This window comes from Ambystoma mexicanum, chromosome 1p, assembly GCF_040938575.1.
Source record: "Ambystoma mexicanum isolate Mex_15411 chromosome 1p, UKY_AmexF1_1, whole genome shotgun sequence".
Lineage (NCBI taxonomy): Eukaryota > Metazoa > Chordata > Amphibia > Caudata > Ambystomatidae > Ambystoma > Ambystoma mexicanum.
The window spans coordinates 430,432,180-430,459,165 of NC_090921.1; positions in this window are offsets into that span (position 1 = coordinate 430,432,180).

Genomic DNA, 26,986 nt, shown 5'->3' on the forward strand with positions numbered 1-26,986 from the left:
GCCACCATTGGAGCCAAATTGGACTACTGCAATGTTCTCCTAGCAGGCACATTAGCCAAAAACATAAACAAGCTCCAATTAGTCCAAAACAACACACTCAGAGCAGCCCTTAACATTCCCAAAAGAGACCACATTTGCCATACCAGACGATCCACTCACTGGCTCCCTGTCAAAGAGAGAATCACCTTTAAAACCCTCACCCTGATGCATAAATGCCGAAGCCTCTCCGCCCGGCATACCTATCAGACACCATCAGCAGAGAATCTTCGGAGAGCCCCAAAAGAAGCTTCTATGCCAACCAACTCCACATCCGACACATCAAAAGAGGCAAAGCTGGAGGGATTGGTTTCCCTCATATAGCGCCCAAACTCTGGAACGACCTGCCCACTGCCCTTAGGGCCGAGGCCTCCACCACTGCCTTCCGCAAAGGCCTCAAAACCCTACTATTCAACTAACTCCCCCATCCCCTACAGCCCTCTGCCATCCCTATCCACCCCAACCTCATTGTAGTACTTGCCTCTCTCTCATTCAACCATGTATGTACTACGGTCCACTGTATCATGTAACTAAGCTCTTTATCTGTAACCAGCAAAGTCTTCTCATGTACTGTAACAGCACCACGATTCCCACGGGCTGCTGTGCGTTTTATAAATGCTAATAAATAAATAAAATAAGGCCAAAAAAATCCTAGAATCCTACTTGCCCTAGCGGATGGCCCGATTGATCAGGTTTCTTCCTACGACTACTTAGGTTCACAAATAAAAGAGGATTGTATCTGGAAGAAACAGCTGGTCTGCACTGGCTAGGTACAGTGGTGCTCTAGCAAACTTCACGAGAGAGCATGAGATGGAGGGGTGCTGTGAGCGTTGCTCTGGAGGCCTACAAAGCCCAGGCCAGGCAGGCAGCCCTCTATGGTGCAGAGCTTTGGGGCTGGACTTGCAGTGTGCCTCTGGCAGTGATAGAAAACACATTCCTGACAAATCTTTTGGGTCTGCCCACCTGAGCACCTAATGCATCTGTTAGCCTTGAATTGAATTTACAGCTGATTGAGGTGGCTTGCCGGGCTGAGCCACTGTACTACTGGTTAAGGGTCTGGACCAATGAAGAGTTATCCCAGACAAGCTTTAAGGAATGTGATATCCCAGGAAGGAGCCATGCACCTGCCCTGGTTCCTAAATGTAAGGAAAGAATTCAAACCCTTGGGTTTGTCGACTATTGGGATAACCCTAATACCATTGATAGTGGTTCCAAATCTTGCATTATTAATGCTCTCATGGCAGCAAGGGATGAGGAAATCTGTGCGGGGCTGGCTTGTTCCAACTGTTTTTAAGATACTGGACACTAAAGCAGACTGTGGGGTACGAAGATTACCTAACCCAAATGCATCCAGAAGCACTGAGATCTTTGTTTACTGAAGCCTGTGTGGGCATGCTCCCCTTGTCTGCCAAAAAGAGCAAGTGTAACCAAAAGGTTACTACAACATGCCTGTTCTGTCCTGACGTAACTGAGTCAATGGTATTGTCGATGCTATGGTCCTATGCATAGAAGCTAAAGATAGACTTGCAACTTTTACAGTGGGGTGGTATTTGGTGTGGGCATGGAGAAGAAGATCCATTCATGTCCTCCGATTTAAGGGGGCTGTTGAGGCTCCTACCGAATTGGTGGTGCACATATGGCCCTTGCTCTCCCTGTTGGCACCACTCCTAGAACCCCTACAGATTGTTGGCAAGGAGCTACTATTTTAATAAAACCCATGCCAAAAATCTTCATTTTATTTTATTTCTATCTAATTCATTGCCCTTTATGATTATGTAGGAATGCCCCAACGCACTATTACTGAACGCACCTTCTTGCATCTTTACACATTATAAAGATTTTGCTGTGTCCAATGCATACTTGCTCCAGCAGAATGGCAGATCACCTTTTGTAGTATGCCATGAAGATTTGCCCAACCATGGCCATTAATTGGCTTGGGTGCTGTAATTGCCACTGTAACTGACTTCAATCCAGCACACCAACTAAGTCAATGCTTAGTATGGGATGCCCAATGGAATCCTTTATTTATATATGTTTATGTCAAAGTTCTTTAAATCTGGAAGATGAACCCTTATATAACGCCCCTCTCTTTGAATCTCCCCGATCTCACTGAGCCAAGAAGTAAGTTTGTTTTGCAATTTAAAAGGTTTATTTGAAGAATTGAACAATATATATCACACTTTTATGAATAGAATAATATCTGAAAAGCACACTTATGAATATGTACAGTGAGCAGCGATGGGTAATATTACAATATCAACAATCTCTTTAATCAGTTATGAGTAGGAATAGAAAGGATAAGGTAGCAGAGAATACTTTGTATGATTCAAGGAAATACAATGATGGGAAAGAATGCAACACAGAAATAAACTTGATAGGATTTCAATCAAAAACAATATAATCACTTTTTCCCTTGTGACTACTCACTCCCCCCACTTTGCAACATGAAGAGATGGAAATGAGGCCACACAGGTTTCAGGAATACAATCAATAATGCAGTTCAATCCCAGTTCCCCCAGCAAGTTTAGAGAAAACAGGTTTGATTTTAAAATGCTTTTGAATGGGATTGCAATGAATGGATAAATAAGCTAAAATTATTTTAATTCACTAAAGGAGATTCTGAATTAGTGAAAGTGACTTTGGATTGGTTCAGGTCAACACTAGCGATGATTATGAATGATTATCAGATTGAAAACAAAATTCAGCAGTTGAAACCAAGAAACAGCTATTTTCAAATGTGTCAATGTCTGGGTTTGGTAGAAAACTTAGGATCTTAGCTTCAAAATGACAGTTACATTTCGGTTCTAGGACGTGCGGTTCAAAAGTTACAGAGGTTTTTGTGAAGGTAGTTTTTTCAGAAACAAAGTCAAGATTTCAAAAATGACAGATGCGCTTTAAAGATTAGAAACAAAGATTTCTTAACACTAAAGAGTCTATGGAGCCGCAAAGTACACACCAGCCCAGCCACCTATCCAGAGGTGCATCCGGATGGTTTCTGTATGAACAAGATGATTGCCTTTCTCCAGAAAATATATATTAGCGCCAAGATGATTATCACTACAATTATCAAGGATTATGTGGAGGAGAGAATAATTAAGGATAGACACAAGATTCTATAATGCAGTTCTGGATAGGTGAAAATGGATGGAATAGTATTACCTTAAACTAAGAGATTGGTTATGTACAGTTCTAGACTGGATACTCACTCCTATGGCTTTGGAATGGAGTGGGCCCATCAAAGATCTGGTCAAGGGTTTGGCTGGGATTCTCTCGCCACCGGACAGGTCTCAGTTCTGCTCTCAGCACTGCACTGTGGTCTGCGTGGTCTCTTGGACTGGATCTGACGGGTTCTGGATAAAGCTCTGCTTTCTGGGTCTGGATCTTGGTTCTAGCACAGGGGTCTTGGCTAGAATAGCAAAACAGCACAGCCCGGCTGTTGAATGTGAGAGCCCCTTGGAAGTTTAGGGGTTACAATCAGGTTGCTACATTCTGAAGGCCTGCTGAGAAGGGTTCAGCTTTTGGGTTAGGCCGCTCTGCTTCAAAGTTCTAGAGTTGGTTCTAGAGCCTCGGTCTGTATATTGTCTGGATCTGGTCTGGATCTTCTTGCAGGGTGCCAAGAAATCAGTTGAGTAGTGGAAAAGTATGTGTCTTGTCTGTCCTCAGCAGTCCCTATTTATGTATTTCCAAAGTGGGTGGAGAGGCTGATTCTACAATGCCCAACCCTCTAAGGATCTAATAGGTCAGGGAATTTCCTATCCCCTGATTGGAGAAAGGATCAGCGTGTCATCCTGTGTCATCTTTATGGCTTAGGGGAAAACCCTCCCCTTTGCCTCTGTACAGAGTATCTTATTTCACATAAAACACATATTTACAATATACACAACTTGTTAATATTACATAAATTACATGACACATTAATTAAGGTACATTTCTGTTCAACTCTCATCTTTCTAAGAGGTTTGGTTCAGAAATGACCACTTTTTCACGCTTTTGGTGGGTTTCTCAATATTATTTCTGCACCAATTTGTAGACATGCATGCACCCCCCTTCTGGGCAAATTTCTGTAATTTGTCAGGTTACTGGCATAGACACAGTAGCTACAATATGAATAATTCTGGGGTTTGGTCTCAGAACATCGCACAAAGTCCAGCTTAGTCTTAAACCGTGAGCGAATTTTTCATTTGAACAATCTCAAAGTTTCATTTTTGTCAGTTCGGTACAATATTTTATAAGAATTGTTCTAAAACATACATTTGCTGTGCTTTCTGAATCCACACAATAGTTTGTCTCCACCTCCAAGGTCTGGGCTGACTCAGAGGTCACTTGTCTCTCCTTCCTGCCAGCAGTTTGTTGTCAGTCACACCCGAATTAGCATTTTATATACAGCCCAAGGATTCCTTTGTCTGCACTGAGAGCAACAGGCCAGGGTGCCCCTCCTAGTTCCTATTTACAACAGCCTGTCAGTCTCTTAGCCAAGGGCAGGGGGAAGTCTCCTTTGTCCAGGGAGAAGGTGTGGAATTCGTTTGAACACAGTGTCGGAAACTTCAACTCTTAAACCAATGTCTACAAATTGTCTTTTCTTATAATATAACTCACATTTTTAACACATACATTAAGCAATTTCTTGCTTCAAGCCTCTTCAGAATATGGTTTTAAATTGTATCCACCTCTTAGGCTTCTGATAGCAAGTCTTTCTTTGGCATAGTTTGAGTTCCATATTCAACTTTACCCAAAATGGTTTTAAAACGCCGGCTTCTGGTAGAGGTGAGTAACGGTGTTACACCCATTTTTGACAGATTTCTTCCAGCAAGCAATCCTCAAAAGTATACTTTGTTCAGATATACATACACTTCTGTGGACCTTATATTTATGTAGATTCCTGAAGGAGAATGATGTTGCCCACCCAACAAGGATGTTGGATCTTTTTGGGTGGTTTGTAAGCCATGATTTCTACAAATTTGACACCAAATAAAAACGAATTTTTGAAACCAGCTATGTTTCTTTTGCAATGATTTTGCTCTGTGAGCAGCCAAATGATGGGTTTTGACAGTGGTCTCCTGTGTTACCACTGACATAGGCAAAAGTAGATGGTGGCCTATTTTTCAGGTTTTCACTGTGCACTTCCTGGTAATTTCTGCTTTCCGGCGGCCATTATGATGGTTCTGCTGCCAGCAAAGCACAGTGATGTTGCGGGGCTTGGATTATTGGGTTAAGACATCCCACACCACTGCCAGTGGTTCTAACTCTTGTCTTTATGGTGTACTTTATGTGTCGGCTCCTACGTGTATTAACTCCTGGGGGCTGAGGGCTCTATAGAATTGGTAATACACACATATGAGGTATGCAAGATTCCAAAAAGTTTGAGGGCAGTGAATGACTATTTTTAATAGCATCTAGGGCTGAAACTGTATCTCATTTTATGCACTGCACTTTGAGATCATGTGTGATTTTCCCATTGGTGCTATTACTGTGGGCACATTTTACATTTCTGTATCATAAAGGTTTTATTAGGAAAGTGCCCACTGTCACCGGAGGAGTTTTAGAATTTTCTCAAAGTATGCCCTGAAGATCTGTACAGTAATGTGTACTAATTGACTAAATTGTTTTTAATGTTATTACTGTTGTTTCAAATCTTATTTTTACTGTATATTTTATGTGTTGGCTTTTATGGCAAATTGCCGAAACAAAGCACCAACGAACGAACGAACGAACGAACGAACGAACGAACGAACGAACGAACGAACGAACGATGCAGCCGATCAAACGTAGAAGAGGCCAAAGGTGTTTTAGCAAAAATGACCCTAGGTACCTGAATTGTTCCACCTTACTATACAACTAAACTATACTATACTATACAACTAAAAAGCACCCAAAATCAGACAGAGGTGATCTTCCACTGATTACAAGTTTTGCAAAACTGTGGAATGGAATTCCACTTTGGAAAATATTTCTCCAGATTAAGTCTCTGAGATCAATTCTTGGAAGACAAATTATTTGTGATAACACTTAGTTCATCTGAGTGAAACTGGGCAGAGGGATGAGCCATTGCTTTGTTTGAGTTAATGCCAAAAGTGTAAAAATTGAGAACTATTGCAGGGTCTGGTGGGATCTTGAAGTGGGTCTTTCATTTACACCACTTTTGCGACCTGTGGTTATCTATGTGGGTGTCTTTGTTGAGAATAATGAAAAATAATGGATGGCCAATCAGAGTTCTAAAATGACTCAGGCTTGTCTTCAAGAAGATGGGCATGTTCGGGGTTTGAATTTGGTATACTCTTGTGAGGGCCACCCAAAATCCACGCTAGCATGACTCCCACTACTCCTCCACATAGATCAAAGGAAGGCAGCGGGGCCAGGCGAATAGTGATGGAAGTGCCAAGACATGTCTTTGCTTTATGTCACTCATCTGAAATGGAGGGCTGGCGGATTGCAGTCCAACCTGTCATATGCCCAGAAATATTCAGTACTTTCTTCAGGATCACTGAAACGCAGATGCTCCACATCTTATTCTCTACCACCATCCTTTGCTAATCAGGAGGGACACACTTGCCACATACTGTGTGCTGAGATCCTGGCTTATCCGGGAACATCTATTTTTTAAAAAGAATCCCATTTTATTATTTAAAAATGTTTAAATTCACATGCAAGGTTATAGGAAGAGTGGCACTATAGTTTGTGAGCATATAGCCACTCATTGGAGTTCCATTCCATTATGATAACTGTCCAGAATACACTCTGGAGCCTGTGAGGGCAAACTGCACTGGCTTCCGGTCGCCAAGCGTATTAAATTCAAGGCTTTGTGCATGGTCCATCATGCCTTTTACAGGAAAGGCCCATATTTTTTATAGGCTGAATTTCGCCTCTATGTCCCAGTTCGGAACCTGCGTTTAGTTTCATCCTTGAGAGTTATGGTCCCCCATTTTAGGTTGGCCCACTCATGAGGCCGTTCCTTTTCTGTGGTGGTGGCTTCTCTGTGCAACACCATTGAGGATCACCTCTCCTTTCGTCGTGCCCTTAAAAGTAATCTTTTCACAGCTTTATCGCTGCTTCCTTGGTCGCTTCCTGAACGGTCAGTGCCATGATGCCCTAGCTGGTGAAGATGCACTTTATAAATATACTTTACATTACATTACATTACATTACTGTACCTCTGTGGAAAGTCACAGTACCTTTGGCTGACATACCAACCCTTTTTCCCTGCTATGTCCTAATGTGGGGCTTCATCAGGGGTGCGACTCTGTGATCAATGCCTGGGAGACTCGTGGCATTTATGGTTATAGTCTTTGCATTATAATCATTATAGTTGGTGCAGCAAGGAGCATTCTTGAGGAGGGTTTCTCTGGTGCTCCTGTGTTACAAATCCAGTGTGGGTTGCACTAACTTTTTGTGTGCAAGGAAATGGATAGAGCCGTATATGGTCATGTCTTCTGCCGAGCTCAATAGTATAAGCACAGATGAAGCAAAAACGTATCTTGCAGCATAATTCAATGGTGTGTGGGGTTCCTATGCAGAATCCACATCTTAATTGTTTGCCTGGGAATTAACCCAGGAAAGGTTTGATTGGACGCACTCTCCTGATTAGAAGTTGAGTTTGCACTCAGCTCCCAATATTCCTGTTTAACATATGAGACTTCCCTGTCACTTTATCTAACCCTAGGTCTACTCCTGAAGCGTCAGATGGTAACACTAAAATGAAGAAGCCTGTAAGAAAACCATGCTGCTGCAACTTGCCAAGTTTACGGAAACTGGAGGAAACCGACGGCTCCTCAAGTGAGACAGGTGCTCTCTTCCTCAAACTGGCAATGAAAAGCTGGGTTGAAAGCCTCAAAGAATACCTGCTCCCGAAGAAGCCTTGATGCTCATCCTGCGTTGGTCAATCACAAAGAAGCGCAAGCACCAGAACGGCCTATATGCTGGTAATGGGTAGCAACCAAGACGCACTGTTGCTTGTTTGTTTGTTTATTTGTAATGCACACCAGACCCAGAGGTATCAGGGCGCAGTAAATACAGAAATGCTTTCAGCTTGAGGTTACATAGTTACATAGATAAGAAGCAATGTTATACAGAAGTTACATAATTACATGGGGATACAAAGAAGGAACCAAAGTATGCATAAAGAACTTTGCAAGTGTAATTAGGACTCCAAAGGAGTCCATCACATACCTGCTCTACACTGGTTGAACACACCTGCATCTGCGGAGTAACAGAATCACACAGTCAGCACCAAACCCCAACTTTCAGTGTTTATTCTTCCTCTTGTGTAGGCCATCATTTTACCAGCCTGCAACAACATGTTATCATCACCACCGGAGACCAACGCTGCCACTGGGAAAATTTGACTTTTTAAGCTACCATAGTTCCATTCAGAACCAAGTACCCGATGATGAATACCCAGTTAATGGCTAGATAAAAAGGCAGCTCTCAGGAGAGGAAGATCATTGGCTTAATTTCTCACCCTCGCAACTAGTGAAGCATTGAGGTATTGTCAGGTGTGTTATCTCCCTAGGTCAAAGGCATGTAGCAGTCTATATTCTAATTGTGCAAACGTGACAGAAAATAAAAAGATATAGTTACTATATTTATTTCTTATCTCTTTGCTTTAAAATTTATCGATTCAAGAGGAATCCAGCTCTGATGGCCCTTATCGTTTCTTACAACAAGTCCCTAATGCTTGCATTACATTATACTTTAAATTCTGTTTTTCCTTCACACACCTTAGCATTGATTCCACTGAGAGCCAGGTTCCCAGAGTCTGAGGCAACCCTATGTTCCTGACTAGTTTATTTGACTCCTGAATAATCCACAACTTTTGATATTGTGGGTGACCCTATCTGGCAGGGTCCCAAGCTTATAAACCTAAAAGACTCCTACTATTAGGGTTTATGTATCAATGTTACGTTACTATACTTTTGCATTGCACTGAATAACCACCGTAGTAGTTTTTAAGTGCCAAATTCTTGCATGAGGCATATTGTGCCCCTGCCCGGGGGAACCTAACCATAGTCTGCCGGGACGAATAGCATGAGCAAGGGTTAAGTAAGAGGGACACACACAGGAATAGTGTTTGCAGGCACAGATAGCGAGTTGGGCAGGGCTAATAGCTTGTATTACTTTAGATTTGTGCATGTCCCTTATATATGGACTGTCTTATAGAGAGAGTATGTGTTGAACTAAAATATGCAATGGAGTTCCTAAGCAGGTTTCAATATTATAAGATAGAGGGCAAGTAGTGTTGGGTGTGTGAGGGGCTCAAGAGCATGCTCGGGTAACCCTGGTAGACATGTAGGTTTAAAATACCTGTCATGTCTATTTATGGTACACATGTCAATTCCCAAATAATAAATCTGGGACTGCCAAGTCAACTCACAGGCAGCTTAATCCAATAGTAGGATGTCTGTGGGGTGAGTGTTGTTAGTAACAACATTCAAGAGACTGGGATGTACATAATTAATAAAGTAAATATGTTCTGTCTAGCCCTAGATTAGTGATCTTCAAACCCCCTAAGGGGGTCCAAAAGATGTGCAAGGGAGAGCGAGTCCCCTCAAAAAGTGAGTATGGTGACTTTTTTCAATAGAAAATATAAGCAAATATGGCCTCTTGGGGGTCCTAGCAACAAGATTTTTACTTACGGGGGAAGGCTCTGCATCAAGACATTTACTCAAGAGATGCCCAGCACACAAAGATTTGAATACCACTGCAATGGAGAGTAAATGATGTGTGTGTTCTGTATACCACCTGATGCAACAGTAAAATCACATCACAGTACTGAGGATAAGGGTGGGAATCTTTTAGGCTGCTTACCAACAACGTAAGCACAAGAGTGCCAAAGAGTAAGAATGAAAATTCCCCTCAGTCCCAAATGTCTATGAAGGGCCAGTTCTGAAGTAGGAATAAGTGATTGACCTGAAGACCCTTCCTGCTTTCATAAGGCAGGCTCCCCACTGAGCATTTAGGCTGGAGACTGCTACCAGAGTAGTCATTGCGCCATTCCAGCAAACCTTGTAAGATTCCTGGGTTGTTGTGGAGTCTGGGCTCCTCTAGAGTAGTCGGTGTGCTCCCTTTTGAAGATTTGCATATAAACCACACCTTTCTGACCTGTTCTTTGAGCTGCAGTTGCCTAGTGTTAGGCAAGAATGTATGCAGTACCCTGTGGGAGACTTAAGGAGCCTTGTCCTCTTGCCAATAGTTAACCCAACCTTTAGTATAAGCATGTACTACTCAAGTTGGTAGAGTGACTAAGCAGCCAGGCTTATCTCAAGAGGGGTCAATGTGAGGAGTAAGGTTGTTACACAGAGATTCTGTTCTCCAGCATCTCTTTGGAAAACAGAGGAGATATGGTTCCGGGGAACTCATGCATTTGTAATAAGAAACCATATGACAGTATAGTCTATGTTCAGTCAATTTTTTAATTGTGTTGGCCTAGTCTCTATTCTGAAGCAATTGTTTTACTCTTTTTGGGTTGTTTAATAATGTACACACAGAAGCACCCGCAATACTCAGTAATTGCTTGCATATTTCCATTAAATTCTTCAGGAAAACAGATTTTGTGATATCTTGTTTCACATGGTAAGCCAAATAATTATACAAAGTATTTCCACTTTGTCTTATGAGATTTCGATATAATAAGAGACATTTCCACTCTATAATGCTTTGTAATGATTGCAAACCAAATTCATACCGCAAAGCGACTAGAGGAATGCATTTTGGGATTCAGAATGTCATTTCTCATAGAATACTAGCTTCCACTTTATCCAAATCTAAATTACCCATTATAAACGAGATTTCAAGGCCATACAAAATCTTTTGAATCATTTTTTGTTTATAGTATCTGAGAAAAGGAAGGCAGGAAAATGTGCCAAACTTACGATCCACTACTAGCATTTGGATAGTACATTATTTAGCTTTCATGGGATAATGATTCAGAGTCTGGAAACTAATTGGACTATCAATTACCAAAAAACCAAGATATATCATAGAATGCTTAATTCCAAATCTAGTCTTAGCCAAAAACCATTTTTCCTGTGGCTGCTATTTCTTTCGGCTAAAGCGCAACACATGGGATTTTTGCACATTTACAATGAAACCATTTATAGCCATATAGTCTTCAAAGGCTGTTAACAAGCGCTGAAGCCCCAGTGGAGTCCTATCAAATAGCAAAAAGTAATCTGCGTAAGAACATCAGCTCATTCTTTTCCCTTCTAACATAGGTTGTTTGTTTGTTTGTTTATTGAATTTCTAATGCGCACCAGACCCGGAGGTAACAGGGCGCAGCAGAGGATATGCAAGGCTTACAAGGTTACATAATGGCATTGACACGTGAAAAGCATAAATCGATAGGGCTCAGAATGTACAGGTAACAAATTTCAAAAAAGTAATTACATCATAATGTACAGTAGTGTGCAATGGTTTACATATATAGTAGATATCAAAGACAGCGATTTACATCATAATATACAGTGGTTTACAATCTTGGGGGGTAAAGTGTGCTGTTGTGCAGTAGTTAGAGTTGGGGTTAGTCTTCGGTCAGATTGAGGTGGGTGATGAGGTTCTTTCTGAAAAGTGGGTAAGGTTGATCAGCTCTCAGCTCGTATGGCAATGAATTCCAAAATTTAGCGGCCTTCACAGGGAAGCTATTGCCGCCAATCTTGGAGGATTTGAATCTTGGTACCCCCAGGCAGTTTGTATTGACGGCTCTGGTGGGCCTGCTGGAGGTTTTTCCGGACAATTTATTAATTAGGTAGCTGGGGGCAGCATTGTGTAATGCTTTATGTGTCAGGGAGGCGATTTTTAGTTGCATTTTGTTATGGGTGTACTGGCGTCTGATTGCGGTCATGTGCATTCTTTTGTTAGTGCCTAGTGTGTTTTTAAGAGCGTTAATTTGTAATATTTGTAATTTTTGGATACTGGCTTTATTGGCGCTACTGTAAAGAACATTGCAGTAGTCTAATCTGGAGAGAATTAATGCTCTGGCCAATATAATGCAGCTATCATTGGAGAGGAAGGGCTTGCCAGCACTGATGAGCTTGCACATGTAGGCTGCAGTGGAGGCCAGGGATTTCAGTTGTTTATTAAAGGACATGGTAGCGTCTAGATAGAAACCTAGGGTTTTTACCTTCTTTGAGACTATAATATTGTTGCCATCAATGATGAAAGAAGCATATTCGTGACCTAGTTTGGAGATGTTAGAAGGGGTGCCAAGAATTATCAGCTCTGTTTTATCATCATTCAGGCATAGGCCGTGTGTGGCATCCATGCCTGAATGATGAGGTAGATCCTATTCACCAACGCCAAGTCCTTACTGTGATCCCCGGAAAGTGGGAGGAGAATCTGTGTATCATCTGCATAGTTAGTGTAGGTGATACCCTGAAGGTCCAAATCATCAAACAATGGCTTGGTGAATATGTTGTACGGAGTGGGGGACACGCATGAGCCCTGAGGGACCCCGCACACGATTGGGGTGGGATCAGCCGCTGCGGATGGAGAGAATACTCTGATGGTTCTGTCGCTCAGGAATGATTCAATCCACTTAACAGCATCTGTGGAGAAGTGGGCAGCTGAGTCGAGGTGTCTGCAGAGGACCTTGTGATCCACCAAATCGAATGCAGCTGAGAGATCAAGTAACAGCAGTAGCGCTGTCTTCTCTTTGTCTCTCAGCTCATTGATTTGTGTTTTCAAATCTATCAGTGCAGTTTCCATCCCATGTAGTGGACGGAATCCTGATTGTCTGACCCCTAGGAGTTTATGTAGCTCAAGGTATTTTTGTATCTGCAAGTAGGCATTTTTGTCCAAGATTTTAAGTAAAAATGGTACCGTCGTGATGGGGCGGTAGTTTGTGGCAATGAGTGGGTCTAGAGTTTGCTTCTTCAGAAGTGGGAGAACCCAAGATTGCTTGAGGTTAGCTGGTACGGTGCCAGAAGCAAATGAGGCGTTGATCAGCTTGGAAATGAATGGAGATAGGTCTCTCGTGGCATCTTTTATTTTGTGTGCTGGGCAGATATCTCCTTTAGAATTTGAAGGTTTAAGTGTTAGGATAGTTTTTTCAACTTCTATGATGGAAGTTTTGGTGAAGCGGAATCTATTATTTTGATCAATGGATTTTTTATTCGGTGGGAGAAGATTAGTTGGCTGTGGTAGGTTCAGAGCGTCTTTCTTGTTTTTTAGTTTAATTTGTATTGTGTTTATTTTGTTGGTTAGGGCTTGTTGGATCTCTGAACACCAGGTCTTGTTTTTGATACAGATATCAGGCGTGGAGATAGGGGACTCTAATTCTCTTAGTATTGTAAATAGTTCTTTCATACTAGAGATGGAGTTAGCAATGCGTTCATTGTAGGAGTTACGTTTTGCCAGACAGATTTCCTTTTTATAGTGTAATGCCATGGAAGATAGCTTCGTTTTATTCTCACTGGAGGGGCAAAGCCGCCAGGCAGTTTCACATTTTCTTTTTAGTAGTCGCAAATCCTTTAGTTGTGTGGTGAACCACTTGTTAAGGTGTGCTTTGGCTTTACTTGGTCTCAGTTTGAGAGGGGCAACATTGTCTAGTGTGGAGAGCATAATCTTATTGTATTCCTGCACAAAGGTGCTTGGGTTGAGGTTGACCAGCAGAGCATTTAGGGTGGGTAGAATATTAGGAATCACACTATCGACTGTGATGTTCTTTTTCATTCTAGTTAGACAGGGTGGCGCTACTTGAGGAGCTAGAATTGTAGGTCTGGTGGTGGATAGGATCATGGACACGAGGGAGTGGTCAGTCCAAGATAGTGGGGGAGATGGAGGTAATGGTAGCTCTACAATTATATTCAGCTACCCAGTCCAGAGTTCTTCCCTTGATATGGGTGGATTTGTTTACTTTTTGGGTTATTCCTAATGCATTGAGGGAGTTGGCAATTTGTGGTGCCTGTTTATCCGAAGGGTCGTAAAAACCTAAGTTAAAGTCGCCAAGGAGCAATACTTGGGAGGTAGGTTTAAGATTACTGGCAACTATATTGTGCAGGTCCTCCTCAAATGTTCCAATGGGTCCAGGAGGTCTGTATATTACATGCATGGTAAGTGATTGGGAGTTGTTTAGCAGGAGTTTGATAGAGATGAATTTGCAAGATTGCAAGGTTTGGGGAGAGGCTGTTCTCCTACATAAGCTCTCTCTAGAAATGATCGCTAATCCACCGCCTCGGGATTCATCTCTGTCTTGTCTGGAGACGATGTAACCCTCCGGGATGGCTAGCATAAGTGCGGGTCCTGCAGCATCGTGTAATCAAGATTCCGTTATGGCTAGGAAGTCTAGGTTGTCTACTGAAATTAGGTCAGCTATGCCAATAGCATGAGCCACCAGAGACCTTGCATTAACGAGGGCTCCTTTGAGGTGCTGATTTTTTATTTTGACTGCAGTTGAACGTGGTATAGGGTTGGTGAGAGCCGTGATCTTGGAGAGGGGTGTGGTAGTATGAGTAGCAGTGGCACGCAGAGCAGAAGGGGAGGTGGACCCTTTGGCAGTATTGAGGGTCATAGTGCGGTGCCAGTTAGTTTTCTTGTTGGTAGGAGGTAGAGATCTGGTCAGAGGCTCGTATAGTTTAGGAAGTCTGGCGTGTAGTTTGAGATTTCTGTTGATCGTAGTACATGGGACCGTGGTGTAGTCCCCTAGAGACTTGCAAGTGGTGTAATTAGAGTTGGCAGGGCTACTAGGATTGGACGCCATGGATAGCAGGTTGAGAAGGTGTAGTCTATTCTCTTCTGGTATGGTTCCGTTAAGATGGTCTGCGAAGTTGAAGGCAAGGAATTGTAAGGCAGCTAGTAGCAGGATGGGGTGAAAGATGCTATGGCCTAACATGTTTAGCATTAAGTCAGGATGTGATGTAGTTAGTTTGGCCAATTTAAACACAATATGCTGGGCAAGCACGGTGTCACAGGATCCAGTGAATCACAATAGGCAGATTCAAATTTTGGTTGGGTGGGCCTAGAAGCATAGAGTGCAGAGTAAGCAAGGTGCCCTAAAACACAGTAAGCAGGTGCCCTAAGCACAGTGAGTCACAATAGGCAAATTCGATTTTTGCTAGGAGGGCCTAAAACACAATGTGCAGATGAAGCCAGGAGCTATAAAATACATAAATCACAATAGGCAAATTCGACTTTACTAGGAGGGCCTAGAACACAGTGTGCAGAAGAAGCAAAGGAGCTATAAAAACACAGTAAATCACAATAGGCAGATTCGATTTTTGTTATGAGGACCTAAAACACAATGTGCAGATGAAGCCAGGGGCTACAAAGCACAGAAATCACAATAGGCAAAAATGCTGTTTGCTAGGAGGGCCTAAAATATAGTGTGCAGAAGAAGCAAGGTACTATAAAACACAGTAATACACAGTGTGCAAAGATTGTTTTTGCTGTGTAGGCCTGAGGCAGAATAGGTATATGCAAGCAGAGTGCCATATAAACTAGTGTCAGGCTAGAATCAATTGCACAAGTAAGCTAAAAGCAGTGTGTCGCTGGCCACTGGCAACTGCAGCGCTTGGTAATAGAGTTAAGGTGGCCTATGCAGCACTAAGTAATGCTAATAGAGGCTAAAGCAGCATTCAGGTAGAGAGGTGGATGAGGCTAAGCAGTCACATCTAGCAGTGAGGCAGATCTAGGTTAATGCTAAGTTCACAGTCATATGCATGGTGTATGCTACATATAGGACTCATTGTTGGTGTAAGGGCAATCATGGCAATCACGGCGTTACAAGTATATAGGTAAACCATGAGTAAAGGCTTACGGGCCGCCAGGTCATGAAGTGACTTAACATTGTAGACAAAGTTGCAGCTAATCGTCCGTAGGCTGAACAATAGCAGAAAGGAGCTGTAATAACATGAAATAGGGGGCATGGGGCCGACACAGCAATGTCTGGCGCTTAAATGGTAGTTGTGCAAACCATGAGGAACATGGGTTTAGGGTCACAGTACCTTATAATAGCGCCATACGGCGGCAGCAGGTCTTAGGGGTGCAGAGTTCCTGGCAGGAGGCAGGGTCAGGCATTGGACAGGATTTAGCCTTAGATCATGGCCTTCGTGAAATGGCCTGCGCCTCCCGGCAGATGATTGGCTGCCTTGTAGGCAGTGCGGACCAATTGCAGTGCTCAGTGGATCAGGGTGGGGAGAAGCATGGAATGGAGCCTATGCCGACTAGGCATCCATCTTGGAGAGGTACACACGCGCAGCTCAGTATGAGAGCACAATAGTGAAGCAGCATGAGGAACGCGCACGGTGCCTGGGAATTAGATATGCAGCAGGCAGTAGATAGGGTGAACGTCGGTGCTCAATTACAACACACTTTCAGCAGGATGGTCAGCAGGGCCGCAATGCGGTCAGCTGGGCCCTGGGCTTACCTTGATGGAAGGGAAGCTCCTGCTTTTCCTCCTCAAGGGAGGCACTGCTCCAGCAGTGATGATGGGAGCTCCTGCTCCTTTGTTGTAGGTGAGGTTGGAGAAAGGAAGCATTCTGTAGGCAGGGGCCTATATCATACTTGTACAGGTTATAAAGAGCGGGAGCAAAAATGCAACCCTGTCTTAATCCATTAGACGTTATGATTGGAAAGGAGAGGAGCCCTTCATTATTTAGGCGGATTTGGATTTTGGAGCCTTCATGAAGATGGATCAATAAGGCTAGATAAGATAAGATCTAGTTTCCTCCATAGTGTGGCTCGATGAACCAAATCAAACGCTAAGGATAAGTCCATACTCGCTAAGTAGATAGGAGAAGACCCTCTTGTCCATCCCATTTCTTGGAGGAGAGATATTAGAAGTCCCCCCGTAAGTGTCCCCGCCCCTTTCCTAAAGCCAAATTATCTGACGAAATGATTGCATTATCAGACGACCACTCTTCTACTCGTTGAAGAAGAAGGCTGGCAAAGATCTTAGAGTCTGCATCTAATAATGTGATTGGTCGATAGTTTAGTGGCGAGGATCTATCACCCTTCTTATAAATTGGGATACTAAGGGACATATTCCACGAATGCGGAATGCTCTTGGTTCGACTTATGTCTGCAAAAAGGAGAAATAATGCTCTTGACCAGATGTCTGGGTAGCCCTTCAGTACAGCGTTAGATAGTCTGTTAGGACCGGCAGCCCTAGAACGACTGGCCAAGAGAATCTTTTCCTAAATCTGGCCAATTGAGAAATTGCAGTTCCACTGAGTGGATGATAAAGCATTAGTGATTAGAAATGGGGGGGATCTTATTGCATAAAGATCAGAAAAGTGCCCGGACCATACCTGTTTGTTAATTGGATTAAGGCCACAAATTAAGTTAGGAGAGGAGCTCCTATTAATAAGCCGCCAGAATTGTCACGCAGAATTATCTTTCACTGAGTGCAACATTTCTTCCTTGTCTGCCTGAAACATTAGACTTTTATGGCCTCTTAGCCAAGTTTTGTAAAGTTGTTTCAAACTTTTTGCCCCCTCTTTCTTAGATATTTCAGAAATTGTGAGTAGTTTAAGTTTCCTTAAAGAACGGCGCAGAAAGATTTTACTAGCCCGGAAGATGTTGTCATATTTATGAGCGTGACATTTCTTTATCTGATTTTTGCCTATATGCCTTGTGGAGCTGTCTATAAGGGTCTTAACATAGGGAGTGAAATGGGCATGAGTAAATCTTATTTGCTTTTCTTCATAAGTAGATATGCCATGGTCCTTCTGAAACAGGTCATTGCATGCCTGGACATTTCCAGAGTGCCATATAATGCGATTATTGGCAGGATTCATGCCTAGTTCGGTGGACATAAAATTGGGCAATGCAACGCCTCTTGGAATAAGCAACTACAGCTCGAGCATCTTATGATCACTCAATATCGTTGAGTTTGTGGCAAAGATTTCCACTAAATTAAGAATATAATCAGAAGCGAAAATGCAGATGCAGATTACCTGTTTCCCGATGACCAGGTTATATAATTCACTTCCAGCCCCAAGATTGAATGCAGTGATCTCAAGCCCCAAGATTTAAATAGCATATTCCACAGCATAGAGTCACATTTTTTATGTACATGCCCCAAACAATCTGAATTGCTTTCCCCAGCAGGTTCCCCAATCACATTCATCGGTACAACAGGGGCGACCTCTAAATTGTCAGTCACAAGCTTCATGTTGGTATTTAAATCGCCCATGATGAGGATCTGAAGACCTATGCATTTGGAGAGGCAATTCTCCATGATTTTTTTCCATTTTTTTAATTAGATCATAGAGGTTAGAGCCTGGAGACCAATAAACATTCAAAATCAAGAAATGAGAAACATGAATACCATCCAACTTCACCAATACTCCCAAGACATGAGGCGGAACAGGAAAGATTTCAATAAGGTGCAGGCTCACGCCCAGCCTAATGGCAATTAGAAGGCCTCCCGAGGGTCTACCTTTGAGGCCCTTGGTGGTTAATAGGTGGCAACATTCAAAGCCATCAAGCTGCGCGGGGCTCGTCATCCAAGTTTCCTGTATACACAGTATGTTTATTGGCTCTCAAATTGTGACATAGTTCAAGAGAGGATGATAAATGGGAGTTGCCGCGGGAGTTCCAGGATAGTATAGATAATGTTTTGTCTGGGTAAAAGTTGCTGTTTTAGTGATTGGTGCTGTGATATAGAATCTGGTAGGCTCAATGCCAACCATCTCCAACTCATTTCCAGATCTGGGACACTCTCTGTTTCTTTTTTTTTGATGCTGCACCCCAGGGTTTAGGGATCATAAAGGTTCATTTTGGTTCATTCCATCTTGTTGTACCAATCCATCCCCAAAGATTAATATATCAAAACCCCTGCTGTTAAACTGATCCAATTCGGCCAGCACTTTTTTGGTAGACCAATTTGTAATGGAAAACTATCCTCACATGATCATAACACATTGGGTGGAAAAAATCAATCCTCTTAATATCGGCCGAGGCCGGATTTGCCAAAGATGGAATGTCATTAAGGAGTTGCAGGGATCTTTCCCTACTCATTGCTGGATGCTTGCCACAATCAAATAATACAATAAGTATTACGATATAGTAAGATACTTGGAAGGTCAAGATGGCATGGTTTCCTCCATAGAGTATGTGTTAATTCAGTCTCTAGGTAATTATTTGGGAACTTCATGACTGCTTCCCCTAGCGTTTCTCTAGGGCGTGCTAGCATTCGATTCAGAGGTTTAAAAAAAGGAGGTGTTTGTGCTTTATCCAATACTTTTGGAAGGTGAGGAGGACTAATGTACGGTGGAATAATGCCCTCTGTTTCTCTTCTGGAGGAGCCTCATTAATGGATGCCCAAGGTATCTTGGCTTGATAAGCATCAATTTTAGCTGTATCCAGTGGTGCGCCCCTAGCCTTCAGTGCTTTGTCCACAGCTGTGCGAATCAGCAATTCTAGGTATAGGACGCTCATTACGTGTTTGTCCGGGTCACCTAGTAATGGGTTTCCCGGAGGATCCTTTTCTGTGGTTAGATCAACTATCTTTTGGGGGCCATCAATTGGATTCGAAGGCTGATTTGAATTGAGGGCCCCTGGTTTGATAGTATCCAATTGAGGCAAAATTGCTTGGACGGAGGGAAAGGTAGTCAATTTTTCCTGATTGATCAGGTTAGGCTTAGAAAAAAGACCATAAAGTTCCCTCTGGCCCAATATTGGTGGCAAATTACCCTTAAGATGCGCAATCGCCACATGGGAGCTGCCCGTGACTTGCTTTACTTTAGTTTGTTTCTTTCATAACTGTTTTGTGGCTCATATCCTCTGAAAGTGTATTGGTGGGAATAACATAGGCTCCGACATTGGTGGTCAATTTCGCGGAGGGAGTCTCAGCCACTTCCGCATCCGATGAAAAAGATTGCTCTTTTTCCTCTCTAATAAAGTTTCAGCAAGTGTGTTTGGGAAATGTATTCCTCTGATTATATACAGAGGAATTCAGATTTTTCTTATTTTTTGGAACCTTTTTTTCCCCAAGAGGGATTTTTATTTGTAGTTGTGGTTCTAGGGATGAACATCCCTGTGGAAACTTAATGGGAGGTACAGGTTGAATTGATTTAGTATCTAATTTCTTATCTGTATTCATTTCCGAGCCAGTGAGCTGGGTAGCCAACTTTGTTGGGAGCAATTCCAATATGTCCAGGCCTATTTTAGATTGCGCTATTAGACGTTCCGTAAGGATTCTCAGTTCCATGAAACAGATAGAATGGGCTTTTAATTCCTGTAGGACCAATAATAGGGTGCCTGCCATATCCGCATTCTGAGATGAATGCTGAGGTTCTATATACCTGGAAGTCTCTTGGAGATGTTGAGACAATGCATGTAGTGCTGGATCAGCTATAAAAAAAGCTATTTCTGGTAAAGTGGAAGTGCCTTTTTTTGGGTTAAGTTTCGAAAAGACAAGAGCTTGAAGCTACCTCCTGATGCACTTGCACATGACCTCCGAGTGATAGCATCGAGGAGTGTGACATTGCCTCAGAGTCCAGCAACAAAGAATCACTAGGTTCTGGGGGAGACGGTGGAAGAGGCATGTTCATTGCCATGCAAAGCATGTTTTTCATGGGAGCAAATACAAGGGGCGCGGACAGTATGTCATCATACAGCCGCGTCCCCTGTATTTTTGAGCTCCTTGTTGCCGGTCCCATGGAAATAGGTCGAGTATAGACGTATTCGATTGCATCTTCTCGACATGGCTTAACAAATGCAGCCCACCCAATGTGTTCTTTAAAGAGTTGCTCTACGTGTAATAACTGTGGGCTGGGAACAAGCAGGAATACTGAGTGCAGATACGACAGGCAATCTTGCTGGAAAGATAAGACAATAGAACTGTGGACTGAAAGCGAGGAGCACTGCAGAGTGCAGATAAAACAGACAAGCTTGCAGAAGAGGTAAAAAAATTAAGCGAAAAAATAAAATAAAAAATACCCTGCTTGCCTTCCGCCCCTCTGCTTTGCCCACCAGAAGGATGCCTGTGAGGGAGTGGGGGAAATCCCCCAACCCCCAGCCTCAGGTCTAACAGGCGTAACAGGCAGGCACTTCTGGCAGGCACTTCTGCCTTTGGCGGGCGGGCAAGGGCGCGAGTCCCGGATGTTATAACGCTGGCTGGCTGCGCAGAGGGGGCGTGTTCCTAAACAGGAATAGATAGAGGACCGTTACCGGGTGAATGTGGGGGGCATTTGCTAGTCCAATGGGTTCCAAGAAAATTACACACCCAAATTGTCCAGTGAAAAGAAAAGTTCGGCAGGGCTCCAGCTGTAAAGCAGAGATCCACAGGCATAACAGGCAGGCACTTCTGGTGGGCACTTCCGGCTTGGGCGCGCGCACAAGGGAGCGGGTCCCGGATGTTATAACGCTGGCTGGACGCGCAGACGAGGCGTGTTCCTAAAAAGGAAGAGATAGAGAACCGTTACAGGGCGAGATAGAGGACCGTTACCAGGTCAATGTGGGGGCCAGTACGAGTCCAATGGGTTCCAACAAAATTACACACCTACATTTTCCAGTGAAAAGAAAAGTTCGGCAGGGCTCTAGCAGTGAAGCAGAGATCCACAGGCATAACAGGCAGGCACTTCTGGCGGGCACTTCCGGTTCGGGCGTGCGGGCATCACTTTATAGCTATAACAATTAACAAAAACACTGGGAAAAACATTGTTGGTTTCGAATTCCACCAATCCTGATCCTGTGAAATTCAATGGGGGAATTAATTGATCTACTTACAAAAATACTAAGGATTTACACAGACAAATGAGGGGTTTTTGAAGGGGGATATGGTAACATACACAGGTAGACAAGAGATTATTCTATGGGGAGATGACTGAACTGCACGGGCAAACAAGTAATTCTTCAATGGGGAGATGACTGAAATACCCTGGCAATTGGGGTTTTCAATGGGGAATTTTCAATGGGGAAATATTGGATGCACTGCTACAAGAATAAAGACCTCATGCAATTTAGGGCTGGGGTTACTGCTACTTAGATAGCAAGCCTTTGTGTAAGGTTCAGGAATGCCAGCTGTATCTCAGGACAGTCTGAAAAGATAGAGGACTGTTACAGGGTGAGATAGAGGACCGTTACCAGGTCAATGTGGGGGGGGGCAGTGTGAGTCCAATGGGTTCCAACAGAATTACACACCCAAATTGTCCAGTGAAAAGGAAAGTCTGGCAGGGCTCCAGCTGTAAAGCAGAGATCCACAGGCATAACAGGCAGGCACTTCTGGCGGGCACTTCCAGCTCAGGCGCGCGTGCAAGGGTGCGGGTCCCGGATGTTATAACGCCGGCTGGACGCGCAGAGGCGGCATGTTCCTAAAAGGGAAAAGATAGAGGACCGTTACAGGGCGAGATAGAGGACCATTACCAGGTCAATGTGGGGGCCAGTACGAGTCCAATGGGTTCCAACAAAATTACACACCTACATTTTCCAGTGAAAAGAAAAGTTCGGCAGGGCTCTAGCAGTGAAGCAGAGATCCACAGGCATAACAGGCAGGCACTTCTGGCGGGCACTTCCGGTTCAGGCGTGCGGGCATCACTTTATAGCTATAACAATTAACAAAAACACTGGGAAAAACATTGTTGGTTTCGAATTCCACCAATCCTGATCCTGTGAAATTCAATGGGGGAATTAATTGATCTAACTACAAAAATACGAAGGATTTACACAGACAAATGAGGGGTTTTTCAAGGGGGATAGGCTAACATACACAGGCAGACAAGAGATTATTCTATGGGGAGATGACTGAACTACATGGGCAAACAAAGAATTCTTCAATGGGGAGATGACTGAAATACCCTGGCAATTGGGATTTTCAATGGGGAATTTTCAATGGGGATATATTGGATGCACTGCTACAAGAATAAAGAGCTTATGCAATTTAGGGCTGAGGTTATTGCTACTTAGATAGGAAGCCTTTGTGTAAGGTTCAGGAAAGCCAGCTGTATCTCAGGACACTCTGGAAAGATAGGGCATGGGTCTGGTCACTCCACTCTCAAAAATGGTAAGTTTCAGCAGCCTTCTCTCAGTCCTCCTGTCTTTCTCCTCCTTCTGTCTCCCCGGTTTGTGTGTGTGTTCCCTGTCCTAGTGCAGTCCCCATTTTATAGCAGAAATGACATCACCAATTTTACAATCTAGTGGAAGTACCATGCAATAATCTCTGCTGCTAGGATTGGACAGTGACCCTTTCTCTCTTTGCCCCCAGTCAGGATTGGTTTAGGGGTTTGGAGCAACATCTGTCTTTTTCCCATTTGTCATCATCCTTTGTTCTCCTTTATACTCTTTGGCAAAAACGAGTTATGTATCACAACTTCATAATTATTCATATCAACTGCCATACTAAAAATATGTTCTGTTTTAGCTGATCATGGGTAATTAGATAAGCCGACCACCAAATCCTTACGATGTAGCATGGCCATGTGGCACATATTTGCCGTTTCCTTAAAATGCACAACAATTTATTAAGATGTAAGTTATTAAGCATATCCCTAATTTCATTTTCCACCTTCTTGGCAACTCTCACATTTGTGACATGTTCAGATCAGCCAGAAACATAGTCTAACTGGCCATTACAATTCCCAGAGTCACAGGTAGATATTTTATATCCCCAAAACTGCCTGGAAATGACATGAAAAATGGTATAAAAAGGAACTCAATCCACGGTATAGTTGCTGCACAAAATACCTAAAATAAAAATAGTCTTTTAAATGAATTGTGAGTGTTCCTGTTCAACAGATGGGAGGCCTGCTTCATCCAGCACCGCCATCTGTCTCCCTGAGCCAGCCTGTGATCAGAGATTTTTATGAGTCTCTTTGAAGTTAGTGTGTGCTTCTTTGAAGTGGGTGCAACAAGGATTCACACCTTTTAGTCATGCTAAAGCCAAGCATGGCTTTCTCTTGAAGTCCCTGCTTCCCCAGTCAGCAGGTCTAGACCATACTGAATTTTGACACTTTTAGCAGCTCCAGATTTTATTGCGGGGTCATTACATGGGAGATGTGACATCCCGCTGGAAGTGAAGTTTCCTTTGTGAAGTTTTTGCCCTCAGCCAGAAACAGGTTTTTCCTGAATTAAGTGTCTCTTCAAATGTCACTGGAGTTTTGTGGGTGAAACATAATATACATTGCTTTGGTCAACCCAGATATCATGTTTTGCTTTCCTGACATCTTTCTGAGAGCATTGATATTTTTCCCATTGTGGCTTTGTAAAGTCGATTTTATTTGCAAACATATGTGCAGGCCGTTTTTGCTCTCATTGTTGAAAAATCATGTTTTCCATGTTGCAGGATTCTTTGATTCCTCCCTCTTTTGTAAATCAAACTGCTGTGTGTCCATTGATAATGACAGGTAGGCCCCTTTCCACATGGCTCTTTAACTTTACATGAAACAAAAGCAAAAGCCAGGCCGTTTTTGCTGCAGTGTCTAAATGCCTGCCATTCATTTGAACACAAAAGCAAAAGCCAGGCCGTTTTTGTTGCAGGGTTTAAATGCCTGCCATTCAGGTAAAGGACTTCTGTTTGCGGCCTTTAAATGCACGCCACAAATGGCACTGCATACCTGGCACAAATGCTTGGGTGCTCTGAGGTCCTGAAAATTTACATTATATCATGTTTTTAAATATTGTCTTTTTCCAGATCGGTCCTTCTTCTAAGCACTGTAACTATAGATGTTAGTATTACGCAATTTAAAGGCACTCACTTTATTAACATCGGAAGGATGAGGCGCTGAGGCAGTGGGCATGTGGCTCAGAAGCCTGGGCGAACTGTGGTGTACATAAACACCACTCAACAGTCTGCATGAAATATATGATAGGAATGCCTGGTTCAACAGTCAGAATAATTGTGTGTGTGTCTAGAAGCATACATTGTAAGAAACTCTCAGCCAAGAACAAGCAAAAGCCAGAATAAGCTTTTTGGTGGGTTGTGACCGTCTTGGGAGGCCCTCACATACGTTTCAGCTCACGGTCCAAGAGTACAACCATCAAACCAGACACGTGTGTACCTAGTGTTTAAGTACCGGTCTGCCCCTGAGGGAGGCCCCAGTGTCAGACAGATGTGCAAATGGGATTTTTTCTCTGTGAAAGGCACTAAGTGTGATTAAGACTCTTCCAAGTGGACCTCAGCCTCTTTAACAGGCTATTTTAGCTTTGTCACATTGTGTGTATATGTAGCGCCTGGGGTTTCACCCTAAATGTGTTGGGCTCATCCAGATGTGCATTACCTGCTCTCAGTTTCCCAGATAATATAATGCTCCTCCCTGATGTAGCCTAACGGGCAGAAACACATGCCTGGCGTTGCTGGATGTGCTTCTCTTCAAACGAGGTGGCCTAGCAGTTGGGTGCTGGACTGCTGATGTGAGTGGGAGCGGGATATCCATTTGACCTAAGAGCTAAAACATGAGCAAGACTCTTCCAAGTTTGTCACAGCAAATAGAACAGGGGATTACAGATGCTGTGTGTTCGTGGCAGAGAGTTTCCTTTATTTTGTATTTAGTGGCTGTGTCAGTAGTCACGGTTCAACAGTCAACATAAACAATAGTGTAAACATTCACGGTTGAAACAGCTACTCCTCCCCCCAAATAAAACATATGCACATAGAACTACCTATATTCCCTTAACTAAAAATAACCTAAATAAAACGAATGCATTTGTAAACCATGGGATAAATCAGAACCTTTCAACAGCCGATATATACATTCCCATCGTTCAATAAAATAAATAGTTGTACAAGTTGGCTAACTATACAGTTGTCATATGCGGTTGTGAAAAAAGGTACACACCTGAATCGTCTGTGTAAAGAATACATAAATAATCACAGACCAGCAGCAATGCTGCAGCAACCGGCCTGGCTGAACAATCAGCATAAAGACTTGTGCGCATTGAATGTTGCACCAGCCTTTGAGCAGTACTGTTAAAAAGGCAAGGGTCAACAGGCACTGTAGCGCCACATCAGCGCGATCCAGTGTATGCTTCTCGGTGACAGCAGTGCATGGGACCTTTGCCAGATTTCGCAGTCAATAGTAGGAGTTTCATCAGCCTCAGGTGCAGTCTTCTTTCTCACTGCCGTCATTTCCTCCAAGCCACACAATCAACGGAATTTCTTTTCCGTGGTTTGCCCCAAATTCATTGCTCGTTCCGTTACACCTCAGGTCACAGAACAACACGAACGCTGCCTATCTGCTGACAGTGTGAGATTGTCAAAAGAAGAGCAGGTGGGCTTCCGGGCAGAAAGCATTGGTAGTAAAGTAGAGCAAGTGCATGCAAAATGGGACGGGTGGTGCTAAACAAAGGCCATTCTGGTCAATTACCCCGGGCACCACAAGTAAAGCGGCAATAGAGGTGTGTCTTTATGCATCAGAATCTTTCAAACTGGCTACATTTTAACACCAGTTGGCACTTGTCTAGAACCGTGGTCTTCAAACCTTTTTGGCCTGGTCCCACCTGAACAAAATGTGGGCAGGCCGGGACCCCCCAAAAGTGCCAAATGGACAGTAAGTACAAATGACTGCAATATCACGTGCCATTGCCGCACCCTGCTCCCAGTATAGTCCCTGGACTCCCCCACCTGATCCATCACATTCTCTGGACTCCCTCATCCCACAAGCTCAGTCCCTGGACTCTCTCCACCCAACCACAGATACTGGGCTCCCCCTACCCTGCTCCCACCACTATCCCATGGCTTCCCCTCCATCCAGCTCTCACCACAGTCTCTGGGCTTTTCACAGCCTGCTCCCAGCACAGTCCCAGGGCCAATAGCAGGTGTTGAATTTTATAAGTAGAGGGGCATACATATTTCCCCCAGATATGCCATTGCGACCGAGTATAGCGAGGAAGCCAGAACCAATCCAAGGTTGTTCCAGGGAGGTCGCCCACCCGGCATTATTTTTTAAATGATGGGTACAAATGCTGCATTTTAGAGCACACTTTAAAAGAAATTGTGTGAAAAGCCAAACATCTGTAAAAAATCTAAAGAAGGAATCCAAATGTTTCAGAAATCTATTTAGAGAACAAATGTCTGCATGAT